This window comes from Stegodyphus dumicola, chromosome 2, assembly GCF_044657685.1.
Source record: "Stegodyphus dumicola isolate Sdum_Otavi_A_Nest chromosome 2, ASM4465768v1".
Taxonomy (NCBI): Eukaryota; Metazoa; Arthropoda; class Arachnida; order Araneae; family Eresidae; genus Stegodyphus; species Stegodyphus dumicola.
In genome coordinates, this window is record NC_140769.1 from 94,077,340 (window position 1) to 94,094,791 (window position 17,452).

The window sequence follows — 17,452 nt, forward strand, 5'->3', positions numbered from 1 at the left end:
AGATAGAGCTTTTTGTCTTTTGTGACGCAAGCCTCAAGGGATATGGAGCTGTTGCATATTTTCGTGATCCTGATTCTTGCTGTACGTCTTTTTTTCTTTCAAAGAGCCGTGTATCCCCACTTAAAAAATTAACCTTGCCTCGTTTAGAACTTATGGGAGCCATTATTGCAGCAAGAATAGTTAAATATTTAAGGAAATTATTTAGTATCCAAGAAGATAAGGTATTTTGTTTTAGTGACTCTAAAATTGTTCTTCACTGGATCAGGGGTACCGCTGATAAATGGAAACCCTTTGTTGCTAATCGTGTACGTGAAATACAAGATGTTGTATCACCTTCGCAATGGAAATACTGTAAGGGAAATGACAATCCGGCTGACATAGTTTCACGTGGATTAAGAGCTTCTGATCTAGTGGAAAATAAACTTTGGTTCAATGGACCAGTGTGGTTAAAAGAGAAAAATGCACCTTCATCATCTTTTGATCCTTTGATTGAGCCTATGTTGGAAGAGGTACAAGTAGAACAGCGTCAAACTACTGTATGTTCTGTTATTAGCCAAGAGGCTGAATTTGAATTGATATCCAGGTTTTCATCCTGGAAAAAATTGAAACGCGTAACTGCATGCAGTTTAAGATTCTGCCACAATATTAAACCTACATCTTTAAAACTCAAGGGTTTTTTTAACAGTTGAAGAATTGGATAAGGCAAGCAATTTGATTTTTAAAATCATGCAAAATTCCGAATTTAGAGAAGAAATTAGAATTTTGAAAGCAGGGAAGAAATTGAATCTCAGCAGTAAAATCCTGAAATTAAATCCTTTTCTTGATAGAGAAGAAATCCTTAGAGTCGGTGGTAGACTCTGTAACTCGAATCTTTTAGAAAACACAAAGTATCCAATCATTCTTCCCAAAAGTCACCAAGTTACTGAATTGATAGTCAAACACTTTCACGAAGTGAACCTTCACGGAGGAGCCACATTAACATTATCTGCTCTGCGACAGAAATATTGGATCGTTAATGGCCGAGAAATTGTAAGAAAAATAATTTGGAAATGTATAAAATGTTTTAAAAATCGAACAAGCACATCCAGTCAGATAATGGGCGACCTATATGCTTCTCGCGTATTGCCGGATAGAACATTCTCGAATACAGGACTAGATTTTGCAGGCCCCTTTTTAATTAAAGCTAAGAAAGGAAGAGGGGGAACGAGATATAAATGTTACGTTTGCCTTTACATATGCTTCACCACAAAGGCCATTCACGTAGAAGTGGTCAGTGATCTAACAACTGAAGCATTTCTAGCATCTCTGAAAAGATTTGTGTCACGCAGAGGAAGACCCAAGAAAATGTTTTCCGATAGAAGAACCAACTTAGTTGGGGCTGATCGAGAATTAAGAAGATACAAAGCTACGCTTTCCTCTAAAGAAGCATTTCAAAACTACCTGAGCGTTGAAAATATTCAATGGATCTTCAATCCTCCTGCTGCCCCTCACTTTGGAGGCCTTTGGGAGGCTGGAGTGAAACAAATGAAGATTCACTTAAAGCGGACTATTGGGACTCAGGTTTTGACATACGAAGAATTTCACACCTTAATTATACAAATCGAGGCGTGTTTGAATTCCAGGCCAATAGTTTCCATCTCATCTGACCCTGAAGATTTTAATCCTTTAACACCTGGACATTTCCTAATTGGAACTACATTAACAGCAATTCCTGAACCTGATCTTACAAATAATAAGCTAACCCCTGCTGAAAGATGGAAATTGACACAGCAAATTTTCAAGAGCTTTTGGAAACGTTGGTCTAGAGATTATCTTTCACAATTACAAGGGCGTACCAAATGGTTGAGGGATAAACCAAATTTAGCAGTCAATGACTTAGTCTTGATAAAGGACGAAAATTTGCCTCCATTAAAGTGGCGACTTGGACGAGTAATTGAACTATATCCTGGTGCTGATGGAAAAGTTCGTGTTGTGAAACTAAAAACTTTATTGGGCGAAATGAAGCGTCCTATACATAAACTTTCCCGCTTACCATTGAGTGAATAAGACTCTAAAAAAAACCATTAATTGTATATTCATAATTTGTGTCTTTATTATTATTATTAATTCAATTATGTTTCAGATTCAGAGAATGGACCACAATTGTGGCTTATGGTAATTTAGCAGTTTCATTATTTTGTTTTCCTTCTAGAGATTGTAAGTATGTTTTATTTGTAAAATTTTGTGCTAAATTTAATGTTGTTATTCAATTTAAATTTGTCATTATGCATTTTTATTTTATATGATATACTGTTGAACTTTTGGAAAACTTGTTTAAATCTAAAATTGAAGATCTTTATAATAATGTTGTAATGAACCAATGGTCATCGGTTACATAATCAAAACATATAAGGTTGTCGAATTCTGTGTTTCGGATGCGAAGCAAAAGAACAAAATAAAAATCAGCTGTCTCGTCACTGACGCCATAACGGCTGCGCATATGACTACGCCGTCAAAACAAACACTAAAAATGATGTATGAGTGCGGATTGCGAATCGGTTGTTTATGTAAAGGAAGCGTTGGAATTCTAATAGGTGTGGATTATTACTGGAAGATGGTAAGGGGGGAAAAGATTGAATCAGGAAAGGAAATTTATGCGATTTCTACTATGTTTGGATGGGTCCCATTTGGCCTTCAAGATAAAGAGAGCGAAATAGTATCTCAAAACACGGCAATAGTAAACCTTTCTTCTTGCGTAACTGATTCATTGCGATCGTTATGGACTTTAGATGTGCTGGGCCTTACCGATGACTCAGCGATTTCTAACGAGGCGAGAGAAATGATTCAGAGCTTTGAAAAGGAAATACGGGTAGAAGGTAATAGATACTGTTCCGTCTTTTTGGTAGATAGGTGGCGCTCTTGATGCGCGCCGATGAAAAATATTCCACTTGACGCTTGAACATGAAGAATGACGTATGTCATATTTATTTGATGCTTGATTATGTTTCATGGCCGCTATAAGCGGAAGTAATATAAGTTTATCATTAATAAATGTTATTCTATGTTCTAAGAAATCTTGAAGTTTTTGATTTGAAATTCTAATGCTCTCCCAACCTTGACTCCTGAAACGAAACAATCTTTGAATTTATGACTCATGAAGAGAGACACCACACAGATACTATGTCAGTTTATTGTGGAAATCGGAAGCAGGGCAATTAGAAAATAATTTCGGAGTAGCATTAAGACGATTTGAAAGTCTTAAAAATAGACTTATTAGAAATCCTGAGATTTATCAGCAGTATAAATCCGTAATTGAAGAGCAAATGAAGGAGGGTATAGTTGAGAAGTGTTCACAGGAAATAACGGAGGCATCGTATTTTATGCCGCAAAGGGAAATAATAAAACCTAAGGAAACCACAAGTTGTAGGATTGTTTACGACGCGAGCTCTTCTAGAACTAAAGGTGTAAAGTCCTTAAATGATTTTTTAGACATTGGACCTAGTTTGATCCCCGTGGTTTTGGACATAATTTTAAAATTTCGGAAATATGAAATTGCTTTCAGCGGAGATTTAGCTAAGGCCTTTTTAATGATAGGAATCTTAGAAAAGGATAGGGAATATTTAAAATTTCTTTGGTTTAGGAATAGTGAGGAAAAATATAAAGTTTTAAGGTTTAAACGTCTTCCATTCGTACTTTGCTGTAGTCCAGCAATTTTAGTGATGACGATAAAATTCCACATTAAAAAGTATAAAAGCACAAATCCAGAAAGTTATGAAATGTTAGATTCCTCGTTATATGTAGACGATTTATACTACGGTGCAGACACTATTGACATCGATTATCCTCAGACGCGGTTAAGATTTTTAAAGACGCTGAGATGAATTTGAGAAAATTAAGGTCAAATTCCGAGGAACGTAATTCCTGGTGGATTGGAAAAGGTTATAACATAGAACCAGCTAAAGAGTCAAAATTTTTGGGCAAGATCTGGAACTCTGAAGCAGATAAGATCAAGTTGAATTGCGAATTTTTAGGAAATTTATCCCATGACAGTGCTGAGGCCACAAAAAGGACTATTCTCCAAAGGGTGGCCAAAGTTTACGATCCAATTGGTGTGTTTCAACCCTTTGTGATGAAAATGAAAATTCTGTTACAAAAAATTTGGACATTAGGTGTGGACTGGGATGATACCCTTCCATTAGAAATAATTAAGGACTGGAGTCGCTGGCAAGCTGAATTACAGGTGTTGGAGGATTTTTCTCTTCCGAGAAAATATTTTGGTAGTAGTGAAAAATCTAATGTTAGTCTTCATGTATTTGCTGACGCTAGCCCTAAAGCGTACGGCGCAGTAGCATACTTTAGATACCTTGATTCAGAAAGCATTATTTGCACCAGTTTCATTACCGCAAAGGGTCGCGTAGCTCCACTCAAGACTATGACTTTACCTCGTTTGGAGTTGATGGCTGCTTTAGTAGCCGCCAAATTGTCTATGTATTTGACAAAGCTGTTTCCTGAACTGTGTCATCAAAAGTTTCTTTGGAGTGATAGCCAAATAACTATCTACTGGATAAAGGGATGTGCAAGAAACTGGAAACCCTTTGTATCAAACAGAGTTTCGGAGATTCAGTCACTCACGGATCCTGAATGCTGGTTTCACTGCAGTGGGAGTGAAAACCCTGCTGACCTTTTATCTCGAGGAGAAAATGCTTTTAACCTTGTAAGAAGTTCCCTTTGGTTACAGGGACCTAGCTGGCTGTCTCAACCTGAAAGTGTTTGGCCAGTAAATCAACAGACCAACATCGACGAGGAGAGCGTTCAGAACGAAGCAAGGGTGCAAACATCTCTTCATGTTTCTGTTCAAGACGTAGAATCTTCGGCATTACTAGAGTTAACGCGATTCAGCAGGCTGCTGAAGGTGTATCGAATTACGGCTTATGTTATGCTGTTTACCAACAATATAAAACGAAATTCAGTGAAAGTGAAAGGTCCATTAAGCTCTGCTGAGATTTCGCGAGCTGAGCTCTATTGGGTAAAAGTTACACAGCGAAAATACTTTGCGAAAGAGATTCTACATCTATCAAGTGGAAAATGCTTAGAAAAGACATCGTCGATTTATTTACTTAACCCAGAATTGGATACCCATGGTCTTCTGCGTTTAAAGGGCAGACTTCAATTCTCAGACTTTGCTTTCGAAGAAAAACACCCATGGCTGTTACCTTATAAAGATAGATACAGTGAACTAGTAATTTTTGAGTCTCATAACAAATTGTTTCATGCTGGAGTCGAAGCTACCTTAGCCGATATTAGAGAAAAGTTTTGGATCATAAAAGGAAGCCAATTCGTCAAGTCCACGTTAAGTAAGTGCTTTTTGTGTAAACGATACAAGGTGCGTGCCGGTACACAGGAAACCGCTCCTTTACCACCTGATCGTGTTCTTCAATCATCTCCATTTTCTGTAACAGGGCTGGATTATGCTGGTCCCTTCTTTACAAAGGACAGCAAGAATAAACATTATCTGCTTTTGTTTACATGTGCTACAACTCGAGCTTTACATCTAGAACTTGTCCCTTCTATGAGCGTGGAAAATTTCATGCTTGCGTTTCGCAGGTTTATTTCTCGTCGTGGATTGTGCTCAACGATATATTCAGACAATGCCAAGACATTCAAATGTGCTGATCTCGAGTTGCGAAAAATTTGGAAGTGTATTCAACATCCATCTGTACAAAATTTGTTTTCTTCCCACGGTATAACATGGAAGTTTATTGTGGAAAAAGGAGCATGGTGGGGAGGGTTCTGGGAAAGGCATTTTAGAACGATCAAAACTTGTTTAAGGAAAATAGTTGGACGTTCTAGTCTCTCTTTGAATGAGCTAGAAACAGTCTTCGTAGAAATCGAAGCCATAATTAATTCAAGACCCATAACGTATGTCTACAATGACCCTTCAGAACCCTCACCGCTAACTCCTGCTCATTTTTTAATTGGTAAACGTTTACTTTCTCTTCCAGTTACAAGAGTGTGCAGAGAAGACTTGATTGGGTCTAGACATTCCTTTATCAAAAGGTATAAACATCAACAAACCTTGTTAAACCACTTTTGGAATAGGTGGAGGAAGGATTACTTGCTTTCTTTAAGATCTGTGAATTTATGTCCACCTACTAAAGTGTCTAGTCAGTTTATTGTTAATGACGTAGTCCTTGTACATGACGACCGTTTACCTAGGAATTTGTGAACACTAGGTAAGATAATAGAAACTTATCCTGGCAGAGATGGTCAGGTTCGTTCTTGTCTCATTAAAACTCAAACAGGTAATCTAAAGAGACCAGTACAATTGCTGTACAACCTTGAAGTGCATAATTAGTAGTAAAGAGTTATAGTGTAATAATTTGATTTGTTGTTTGCACATATATCATCTTCTGAATATCTTTATCGATTTTTGCTAAATGTAGTTTAGTTTATATAATTCTTGCGAATTTTGATTTAGTATAATCTTTCTTATTTAGTAATTACTTTATAAGTTGATTTAACGTGTTTAAATATTACTTAATTGTTATTTGTACTTTGATGTAGTTTATAGAGTATTCAAATGTTATGTTTGATTTAGAAATACTGGTTTATTTTGTATTCCGTTTGTGTGAACTTTGAGTTCACAGGTGAGGAGTGTTGTAAAGAAAGAAGTAGAGGGCGCTGCTTGGCAGTAGCGCAATGCATGTAAGTAGAAACGAAATATCGTTTGATTAGGCAACATGATTTCTGTGAAGGTAGTCCACCTAACAATAGGACAGTTGTAAATATGTAAATATAACGAATAATAAATAGCATTAGAAAAACTGAACCACCGGATGTTTGTGTTAGCTCTACGGGCCGCCATGGATAAATGCAGGTTCGTCACACTGGTTCTAACTGTAACAACATCTGCATGAATTTTGATATAATAACATCTTTACGACCAAACCTCTCTTCTAAACTTTTAATGCATATATCATAATTTTCTTCAGATAAAGCATAACCAGAAACACAATTACATGCTGATCCAGATAATAAACTTTTCAAATATGTAAACTTATCTATTTTAGATAAACTTGGATTAGAATGAATAGCATTATCATACGAATTAAAGAATTCGAGCCATTTACTGGGATCACCAGCAAATTTTTCAATATTTAATTTAGGTAACTTTACTGAAGCACTACTTGTAACAACATTATTACCATTCAGAGTACTACTAATACCATTACTAGTTGTAACTATACTTCTTTCAACAACTTCATTACTGTTAATTTTCTTTACTTTACTAACAATCTTAGCTTTAAACGTTATAATTTTTTCATCATATTCTTCACATACAAGTAGTTCGTTATCATATTCTTTTTCATCAATTATGAGAGCATCGATCTTTGAGTCAAGAGTTTTAAGTTTCTCATGGTATTCAATTAACAATTCATATGATGAATTTATATCTTCTAGATGTTCTTTACTTAATTCTTCCGATAATAATTTCTCAAGTTTATTTAGAAGTGTAGTAACTTTACTACGTACAATAGTACAATACACGTTTCTTTTTCTCTTTTGCTAAATCATCCATTATGTTTCATTTTCAAAGATCGATACCAAGAACAAATAAATCAAAATTCTTACCTTTCAAAAGGTAATTCCCCTTTTCGCGGGTTTCAGACACCAAATAATGTATGTGGTGTCTCCTCATGAGTCATAATTTCTCAAGCTGATTTCGTTTTCAGGAAACAGGTTGGGAGAGCATTAGAATTTCAAATCAAAACTTCAAGATTTCACAGAACATAGAAATAACATTTATTAACGATAAACTTAATGATATAGTATATTACTTCCGCCTATAGCGGTCATGAAAATATAATCAAGCATCAAAAGGGTATGACATGCGTCATTCTTCAAGTTCAAGCGTCAAGTGAAGATATTTTTCATCGGCGCGCATCAAGAGCGCCACCTATCTACCGAAAAGACGGAACAGCGGCATAGTTAGGATTTGAGCTAGCAGCTGCCAGGTTTAATTTTAAACGTTCCAATTCTAAGAAAAGTTTTTGTTCTTTTCTTTGACGTGTCTCTAGATCGTTGCTTTCACGTTGTTTTTGTTGCCTAGTTTCGATTAAAGTTTCCAGAAGATTCCTGGTTAAAGCCTCATCATAAGTGTCAGAATTGACGATAAGATCTTTAAGGTCTATTACTCGCATAGTGTCGTGTACAGTGAAACCCAGTTCTGTAGCGAGAGTTTTTAAATCCTCTTTTCGTGCTTTGGCAAGGTAAGCCATAATTATATGAGAGGTCAGGGGGGAGGGAAAAGATGAAGTTGAATTTGTTGTTATTTCGATTTTATTCACAATACAGTATTTTAGAATTAATAATTATACCTTTAAGTAAAATGTATATACCCCTATTAAACAGCATGTATAAATGTAAACAATGTTACTCGTACATTTATATACCTCTATTAAACAGCATTTATAAATGTAAACAATAATACTCCCAAAGTTTATTATTTCTGAGTCGTAAAAATATCATAAAATGCCCTCATTCAACTTGTATCCAGAAAATAACATATAATAAATTGCTCAAAAATTGTTTACTTCTTAGCAAAACATACGAAAACATACATAAATGTCTTACCATAAGCTTTTATATTTAAGCTGAATTCTTCGAAATCTTAATCTTAACAAAATATTAAGCTGATTAAGCAACACACACTTAGTAACTCTTTTAATTTAAATAAAAAGTCATTTGATTTTATTCATAATTTTTCTTTCGCTTCAAGAAATATTTTTCAAGACATGCAGTCATTAAAGGAAAACAATCGTATTTTCTTATTAAATATAAGTACTATACTATAATCATTTTCTAAAAATGTTCGTCGAAAGATAAATCAACAAGTACAATATTTATTTTATGTAGAATAAAACATTTAATGAGTAACAACAGCACTCAAAGGAAATAAAAATAATAAAAGATTTGACGTAAACACATCATAAATCATCGCTAGTTTAAACATTCCGCGGGGGGAAAACATCTGCTGCTGTAAGTCAGAATCGAAACTAATAAATTCTAATGAACAACGTCCATGAATATATTCGAACTTTAACATCAAAACATGTATTCAGTGAAACAATATTATCCACAAATTAATTTAATATGCGCATTAACATTTTAAAATAACAAATTACAGTTCAAGAAATAACGTTTGGTTAACAGAAAGCCGTTTGCTTTCGTTTAATAGTCTTATGTAGTATCAATAAATGAGATTTCAGTAAAGAATTTACATTTGCTTTAAGAAGCAGCTTATAATAAATAATCAGTTTAAAAGAACTTTAAACTCAGATTAAACGATAATGTAAACGAAACTTATCTTTTCCGTTCAAAGTGTCCATTTGATGATTCGATGTGCTAGCAGCACGGTGTGACAATTTTAATTCCAGAATTGGTTTCCAGAATTTTTGACCAGCAGTCCACACCTGAAAAGAAACTGAGCCGATCTCCAGCAACTAAAAGTTAAATTCGGGAGTAAGGGCTTGGGTGCTACTTTGGTAGACGGTTGCACGGATTTTGGCGAGTTTTTGGCAATTTTTCTTTTGGCGAGTAATATGACTTATGGTAAACCCATTGCTGGATAAGTTATTTATGGTAACCGATACTTTGTTGACATTTTATTTAAAAAATGATGCGTGTTATTATGCATAAATTCCGTGTTTTAAATAGTATTTATGGCTTCTAAATATTAAAAATCAATTTAATTTTGCATTTTTATTTGAAATAAAAATTTTATTCTTTATCATATTTTATGAAATTTTATGCTGTGGATGATGTAATCAGTGACGTCACCTTACTTTAAAAGTAATTGGTTTTAATATCTATAAATTTAATCTAATGTTTTAAACATTATTTATGGCTGTTAAATATTAAAATACAATTTAGATTTGCATTTCTTTTTTAAAATGATTTTATTATGTATGATTATTTAAATAATTTTAATTCTACACGTGATGTAATCAGCTCTCTGATTGGTTATAGAATATTTGTGCATTAATGAGCTGTAATCAGCTCCCTGATAGGTTGCTGAAAATTTGTGCATTACCGCGCCATTTTAAAATTTAATTCATATCTTCGAATTCCTTCAAAAATGTCTCCTTCAAAGATGAATGTTGTTTTTGGTAAGTACCAAGAATTTTTCGTTTCGGAATCAAAAAATTGTCCTTTGAGACCTTATTTTCGCCAGCCTGGCTTTCCTAATCAAAGATTTATTTATCAATTCTTACAAGGGTCAGAGGAAATTTATTTAAAATTTTTGGAGGAAACGTCGCTAATTGTTTCTTCAATGAAGTGCGAAAATGTAGATCACAGATGAAGACCGTTAGAAGAGCCGATTCTGAGACGGCCGTATATGATATTGTGGTCATGTTGGAAGAAATAACCGCTGTAACGGTAAGAAAATTATTAGACATTCCTCCTTTTTTACCGACAATAAACTAATTGCTGTCATTTTAGCTCTAGTGTACGAAGCGTTCTTATTTACTTATTTTAAAGTATTTAATTTAAGTAATATTTTAATTCTTTTAAACGTTGGTATGATGGTTTTTAATTCGATATTCAATTTACGTAATATTTTAATCCAATTAAACGTTGGCGCAATGTTTTTATAGTGGTATTTTTATTCTATTTCTATGCTATATGAAAGTAATAATTTAACCTTTCTTTAGTATTTTATACTCGTAGTAAATGTATTTATTCCATATAATATATATATATATTCTATATAACGCATTTTAAAGTATTTAAATTTAATAATATTCTAATTCTTTTAAATGTTGGATGATGTTTTTTATTTCGATATTCAATTTCAGTAATATTTTAATCTAATTAAACGTTGGCACAATGTTTTTATAGCGGTGTTTTTATTCTCTTCTTTGCTATGTGAAAGTAATAATAACCTTACTTTAGTATTTTATACTCATAGTAAATGTATTTATTTACACTTGCCTGCCATCTTAAAAAACGACATTTTCAACAAAAAAATTAATCCATTATTTCTAACGATATTTATTTTTTTTTTTAAGTTTCGAATACTTTACTATGCGTAAAAACAGCGTTTTTCAAGATGGCTGACGTTTGTAGACATCGCGCCAACGTAAATCGCCAAAAATCCATGCAACCGTCTACCAAAGTAGCACCAGGGCTTGTTAAAGCCAAACAGAAATGCTAAACATTTTGTTGCGCCATTTTGGATTCAAATTTAGTTGGGCGCCAATGTGATGTAGCCGTTCCTCAATAAACACTAATACCGGCTAGCTTTAAAAAGGATTTATTAACAGAGCACAAAGGAACGGTTACAAACAAAAGAAATATACATAAAAATGAAACATATACCAAATGGAACATCAAACATTAGAATAACTGAGACATAGTAAACTATCATCATGGCGGCTGGAGGTCGACTGACGTTTTCCCACTTCGGAGTGGCGTTTCAATAAAATAGTTCGGTTAGAGTTCATGAGTTCATGGCGTTGAATAAAATAGTTTAATTACACTTAAATAATTCTGTTACAATTTAGATTTTCTTCTTACTTTTATTTTATCTTCTTTTTTTTCGTTATTTTTCATGGGAATATTTTTAACCTACATGCAATATAAAATCTTAGCTACTAGTATTACAGTGTGAAATGTTAGATGTCGATATAGATACATCAGAATAAAAAAAAGTATTTAAAAAAATCGGCAATGGCTGTAATGTTTGAAAAACTTTGCATTGGCTGTAATAAGCAGATATTTAATTTTTATTGCTCAGATTTATTTTATTATGTAATAGTCAGATAATAATGATAGTATGATAGGTAGCTAAGATTCCTGGACTTAATTTTTGAAACAAAAAAGGAAGTTCGCTTTTGAGTTCAGAGACAACTTTGTTAGGTGAGATCAGGGTGACCACTGCTGGCACCTTTCATACTCGATCTAGCACTTTTTCTTTTATAAATTTTTAGATTTTTAGTAGGTGTTTTATCAGATTTAGTGCTTTTTTTCTTTCAGGTAATAACAACAAAATTAATATAAGAATTACGCGTATGAATTGTATTTATTTCATTGAATACAGTAGAAGTTAATGTTTAAGAAGCCAAATTTCTTTTAACTATGTTGTACAATTCTTTGTTCAAGGCATACATTCTCTTCATGACATTCGCCTTACAAAACTGTCATGATTCTAAGTTTAGATTACTGAGTTACTGAATATAACTTTTGTTTCCTAATTTTATGAATGCGAAGTAAAATGAAAATGACCATTAATAACAGCAGCTGAAAAAGTAAATGAACTAACATTACACAGATTTTCCATACAGAATATGTAACTCTGGGACGAGAGTGAAGTTTCAAAAGACATAAGACATCTTAAAGTGAAATACACGAATGAGTACATACAATCTTAATCAAGTTTTTAGATGAATAAATTTCAAAGAGCTTGTATTAAAATGTTTAGCGATAATGTATACTGAAATGCACAATTAGATTGTTTTTACATTAAAATTAAATTTTCTTTGAATTTTTGTAATCTTATTGAAAAATCTTAATCAAGTTTTTAGATGAATAAATTTCAAAGAGCATGTATTAAAATGTTTAGCGATAATGTATATTGAAATGCACAATTAGATTTTACATTAAAATTATTTTTTCTTTGAATTTTTGTAATCTTATTGAAAAACATAGCTATGAAGAACTTGATAGAGAGTGGCACTTATGGAGAACTACACTGGTATGCAAAAATTAAGGACGAGACGGTTTTTTTCAATATAACTTTGTACAAAAGATTTCCAAATCAACACATTTAACCGTAAGATCCCCAATACGTAAGAACATGAGTAATGTAAGCAACACTTACTAAAAGAGAAATCAGAGGGATAAAAAGAAGCTTTATTGAAAAAGTAGCATGGAGCGCAATGCGACTGAAGGCCGAAACATCCCTGTGATGGGTGTCCAGCAAGAAACATCCGGTGTTTAATAGGGGATATGATCTTCCCTGACTGCTAGGCAGGTTTCACAACGTCTGCCCATGCTGAGAATGAGGGTGTCAATGAGTTGTTGAGGCATTGCTGCCCATTCGTCTTGCAGCGCAAACCGAAGCTCCGGAATCGTTACTGGTGGTAAGGTACGAGCTGCCAAGCGTCTGCCTAGAAAATCCCATACATGCTAGATGGGATTGAGATCTGGAGATCGTGCCGGCCAATTCATACGTTCAATATCCTCACTCTCTAAGAGCTGTTCGGCAGCTACTGTGCGATGACATGGTGCATTGTCGTCCATGAAAAAAGGAACTGCGGACCCATAGCGCCTCTAAAAAGACGCACACATGGAAGAAGAATCTCATTACAATAACGGGTCCCGTTGACTGAACCTGCGTCGAAGATGTGAAGGTCTGTACGACTACCAAGCATGATGCCTTCCCAAACGAGAACACCGCCACCTCCATACCTGTCCCTTTCAATGATGTTCGAGGGATGATTGCGGCTTCCCCGCTCTCTCCAGATGAGTATGCGATGAGAATCGCTACTCAGACTGAATGTGCTCTCATTCGTAAAGAGTACTCGTCCCCATTCATTGTCTCTCCAATTCCGGTGTTCCCGGCACCACAGAGAACGCCTTCTCCGATGGGCAGGCGTTAGAGGTACACACCGTACATGGCGTCGTGCAAACAGACCACTACCGTGCAGTCTTCTGGTCACGGTAAAACGCGATATCGGTCGTCCAGTCACCTGCGTCGTGTGTCTAGCGATTTCTCCCGCTGTCTGCCGCCTGTTTCTTCTGGCCTGTAAGGCAATAAATATACCGGTCATCTGCGGGTGTGGTTCCTCGTGGACGACACTACTAAACCCCAGGATAGCTGTTCCTGTAGTTTGAAATTGTCTCGAAAGGCGTGAAACGATGCTGTGAGCAATTCCGAACTCTGCAGCCCCACTTGTCACACTGCGGCCTTCCTCCAACTTCCCAATGATTCGACCTCGGGTAAAAGCATCCAGATGTCGTCTAACAGATTGATTATTCGCCATTTCTCGCTGAGGCAGCAACTCGGTGTGATTTAAACTGCTATACGGCGTGCAATCTCTTTGCCAGAAATACTGATCTTACACCGACAACATGCTTTATACTACTCTGACACTCCCCCATTACGTCTACCTGCATATGTGCGCGTGTGCTACCGTACACCACCTTACTTAATCTCCTGATTGGTCTTTCTATTCGCTCTGCCTCTTCGTTCAGCTGATATGCTAATTTTTCGACTTCGTCCTTAATTTTTGCACACCAGTGTATACAAATATTGACAAAAGATAAAAAATTCATAATTTTTAGCAGTAAATGTTTTTTAAAATTACAAGTACTGTAGCAAGATAAATATAAATAAATATAAGCTTAAAATAAATCACTATAATGAGATAAATCTAAATTTTCTTTTTGCCATATTCATCAGGCATATGTTAGCGTTTGGATTCAAAGTTTTATTTTGAATTCATCTATAGTAATAAAACACTAACACCATACATTATTTTAGAGAATAACGCATCCGAATACAAATTTAGAGCATTCGCCCCCGGATCTAGTACATTTTTCCTGCCTAAGTTGCTTAGAAAGTCCTTCTCGAAGGCATCCCTGCCTTTAGGCAGATAGCCCTCAAGTGCTTTGCTATAAGTAAATAAACCAAACCAAAACAAAACAAATCTCTCTAAGTTAGTACGAGATAATTTTTCCTTTGTTGTCATCTTCGTTGAGAAATATTTTTAAAGGCCATAAGGCGTTATAAGGGGATATGTTTCAACATTTTTTTTCCGAGCTTCAGTATCAAATTCTGAAAATGTGTTACGGGAATTACGCTATACATACTATATACTAATTCTCTTATAATACAGAAGAGATTGTGTTATAGTAGTTTATAGTATAGTAGAAATAGTGCTATGGTAAGAAGTGCACAGTATAATTTATCAAGTATACAGTCTTTAAAAGCAGTATTATTTTTCTAAAATCTTTCAATATTACCAGTACAAGTAGTGTTTTTGTTGTAATTATTAAAAAGACAAAATAGATTTCGTTCAACAAACTAACAGATTTGAGTCCCAAGATCCCACTCTCATGTTTCATGTTTAGCCAGAGATGTACGTAAAACGTTCTTAATATTAGTGCAAAAACTACCAATCAATTAAAGTGACAGATTTTCTCTTGACAGAAATTGTGCGTTAATTGACATTAGCTGCAGTGAAAAAACACTTGCTCACGCGAGTCTCAGTTCTTTTTATTCGACAAAAAACATCGTTTCTTCCTAATTAATCCGGGGAGTTTGACAGACTTTAATTACGTGACCTCCTCAACTGGCTAACAATTCTCAATATTAAATCGCCAAAACATGACTTGCAGAAATGTAGCATTTCAAAAATTTAATTTGGCTAACACAATTATGCCTTTTAATCATTGTTTAGCATTTAGTTCTAATAACCATAGAAATCACATCACTTTCTTCTGCATTTTGGAATCTTGAGTTCTCATTGTGAACCGAACTTAGAGTGTTGATAGCAGAGATAGTATTATGGTAATAACAGGAAAGAAAAAGCGAATTTTTATAAAAGATTGCTATGTTATCAATTAATATAAAACCGATTTGCATCAAGATAGGAAAAGCGAGAACAGCAGTTGGATGAATGCTTCACAAAGCACCATTTTTTTATAGTTAATTAGGATTCTCTGAGACTTAAGGTTGTTATAGTCATTGTTAAGTATAGCATTGTTCATATACTTTCAACCAATGTAGCATTATTTTCCTTTTAGTTTTGCTTTGGGTGGCAACATTTGTAAAAAGTTATAATTTTGTAGAATAAACTTGTTTTGTTGTGCTTAAATTTTTTACAGAGATTATTTTAGGTAGAAATGAGTTTATGAATGGACAAAATGGGGAACATTTACTGCCGTATCTAACATTTGGTGACCCTCAGTACGTGATTAAAATATAAGAGGTCAGTACCCTACCTTTCGTGTAATGACTTAGTACGGAATACGTAAATAATAAAATAATAATAGTTAAAAAATTTCGAAATTTAGTATTTTTATAAGTTGCAATTGAAAACCAACGCTTCGAATGTAATCTTTTTCTATGGCAAAAGATAGAAAGTCACATTAGAAAACTTAACATGTGAAAATGACTTAGCAGTATAGCTACTTTGACTTTGCTATAGCTTTCCCCGAAATTTGAATACATGAAATTTAAGGTAATTTTCATTGCATGAAAATGGATTTTTTTCATTTTGAGAATATTTCGGCTATGCAAAATTATTCTCTTTGATATTTTTTAAGGATCCTCTAGAAAAGTAAATTTCGAATATTTATACTGAAAGCTACTATGTAATCACAATTATCTCTGTTTGAAAACCTATCTTATTTTATTCATTTTAAAACTTGAACCATAAGTCTACGAGCAAGCATTCGAAACGTACTTATTTGGGCAGTTGAAAGACTTTACTACGTTATACACACGCATGCATAAGATGTAATAAGATGTAGAGATAAAATTAGTTATCCGCTTAATTAAATGCATTATTCTTGTAAATGAAGATTCATGTATATTAAAGTGTTAATATTTTAAGCAAAGTTTTAAAAAAATGATAAATGACATGGTATTAGCATAGGTGTAATGAGAATGTGACTGGTTGCCTTTAGAATTTCCAAGTTCTTTAAAAAAGAGATCTGTGCATAAATTTACTTTTATATTTAGAACCACTCTCAGAGTAAACAGAATCATCAATCATCGTCAGTTTTGTTAAGCATGTAATATCGATGGCTGACGAGTTAATGGTAGCTGAATATCTATATTGATTAATTTGGTTAATTTCGATTAATTGTCTGATTCATTTCTTATAGGTGAACTCTCAAATACGAGTTTATACTACTTCCAGTATACAAAATTTCGTGCATTCCTTGTTGTCATTAAGTTGTTGAACAAGATTTAAAAGCAATCCTTGATTCAATAACACTTTTAAAATGCATGTAATGCCTTTTTACTTCCTTGCACGAAGTAAAGGAAGTATTGTATCCATGAAAAATTACAGGTATCACATTTCAACGGAAATTTCCGTTTTAACCGCTATCGAATGCAATTTAATGATGTTTTTGCGTGACAACTGTACATAAGGAGAGAATATAGGACTCTTTTTCCCCAGGAGAATTATAAAACTGATTTAAAATGGATCCAGAAGAGATTTTTTTGTGGCTTCTGTACGTAGGTACGTTATGTATGTATCTCACATAACTCAAAAATGAGTAGCCTCAGAACCTTGAAATTTTGTATGTACGACTTCTTTAACACGCAGTTGTGCACCTTCCGTTTTGGTTGTAACCAAAAGTATATATATATATTATATATACATATATACCCACTCTGTTACTCAACTTCGTGAGCTCAGTTTTCTTATATGTTGGTAAATTGTAAATTTTT

The 17,452-nt window shown here is 34.1% G+C and overlaps 1 protein-coding gene across 1 annotated transcript in view; it reads left to right on the forward strand.

Annotated features, from left to right (window-relative positions):
* The first annotated feature begins 14,806 nt into the window (after positions 1-14,806).
* Positions 14,807-17,452, forward strand: part of LOC118189186 (degenerin del-1-like) — a 93,526-nt gene continuing 90,880 nt past the window's right edge. The window contains exon 1 of the mRNA XM_085810919.1: positions 14,807-15,977. The gene's annotated coding sequence lies outside the window, so the exon portion shown is untranslated. The remainder of the gene's footprint in view (positions 15,978-17,452) is intronic.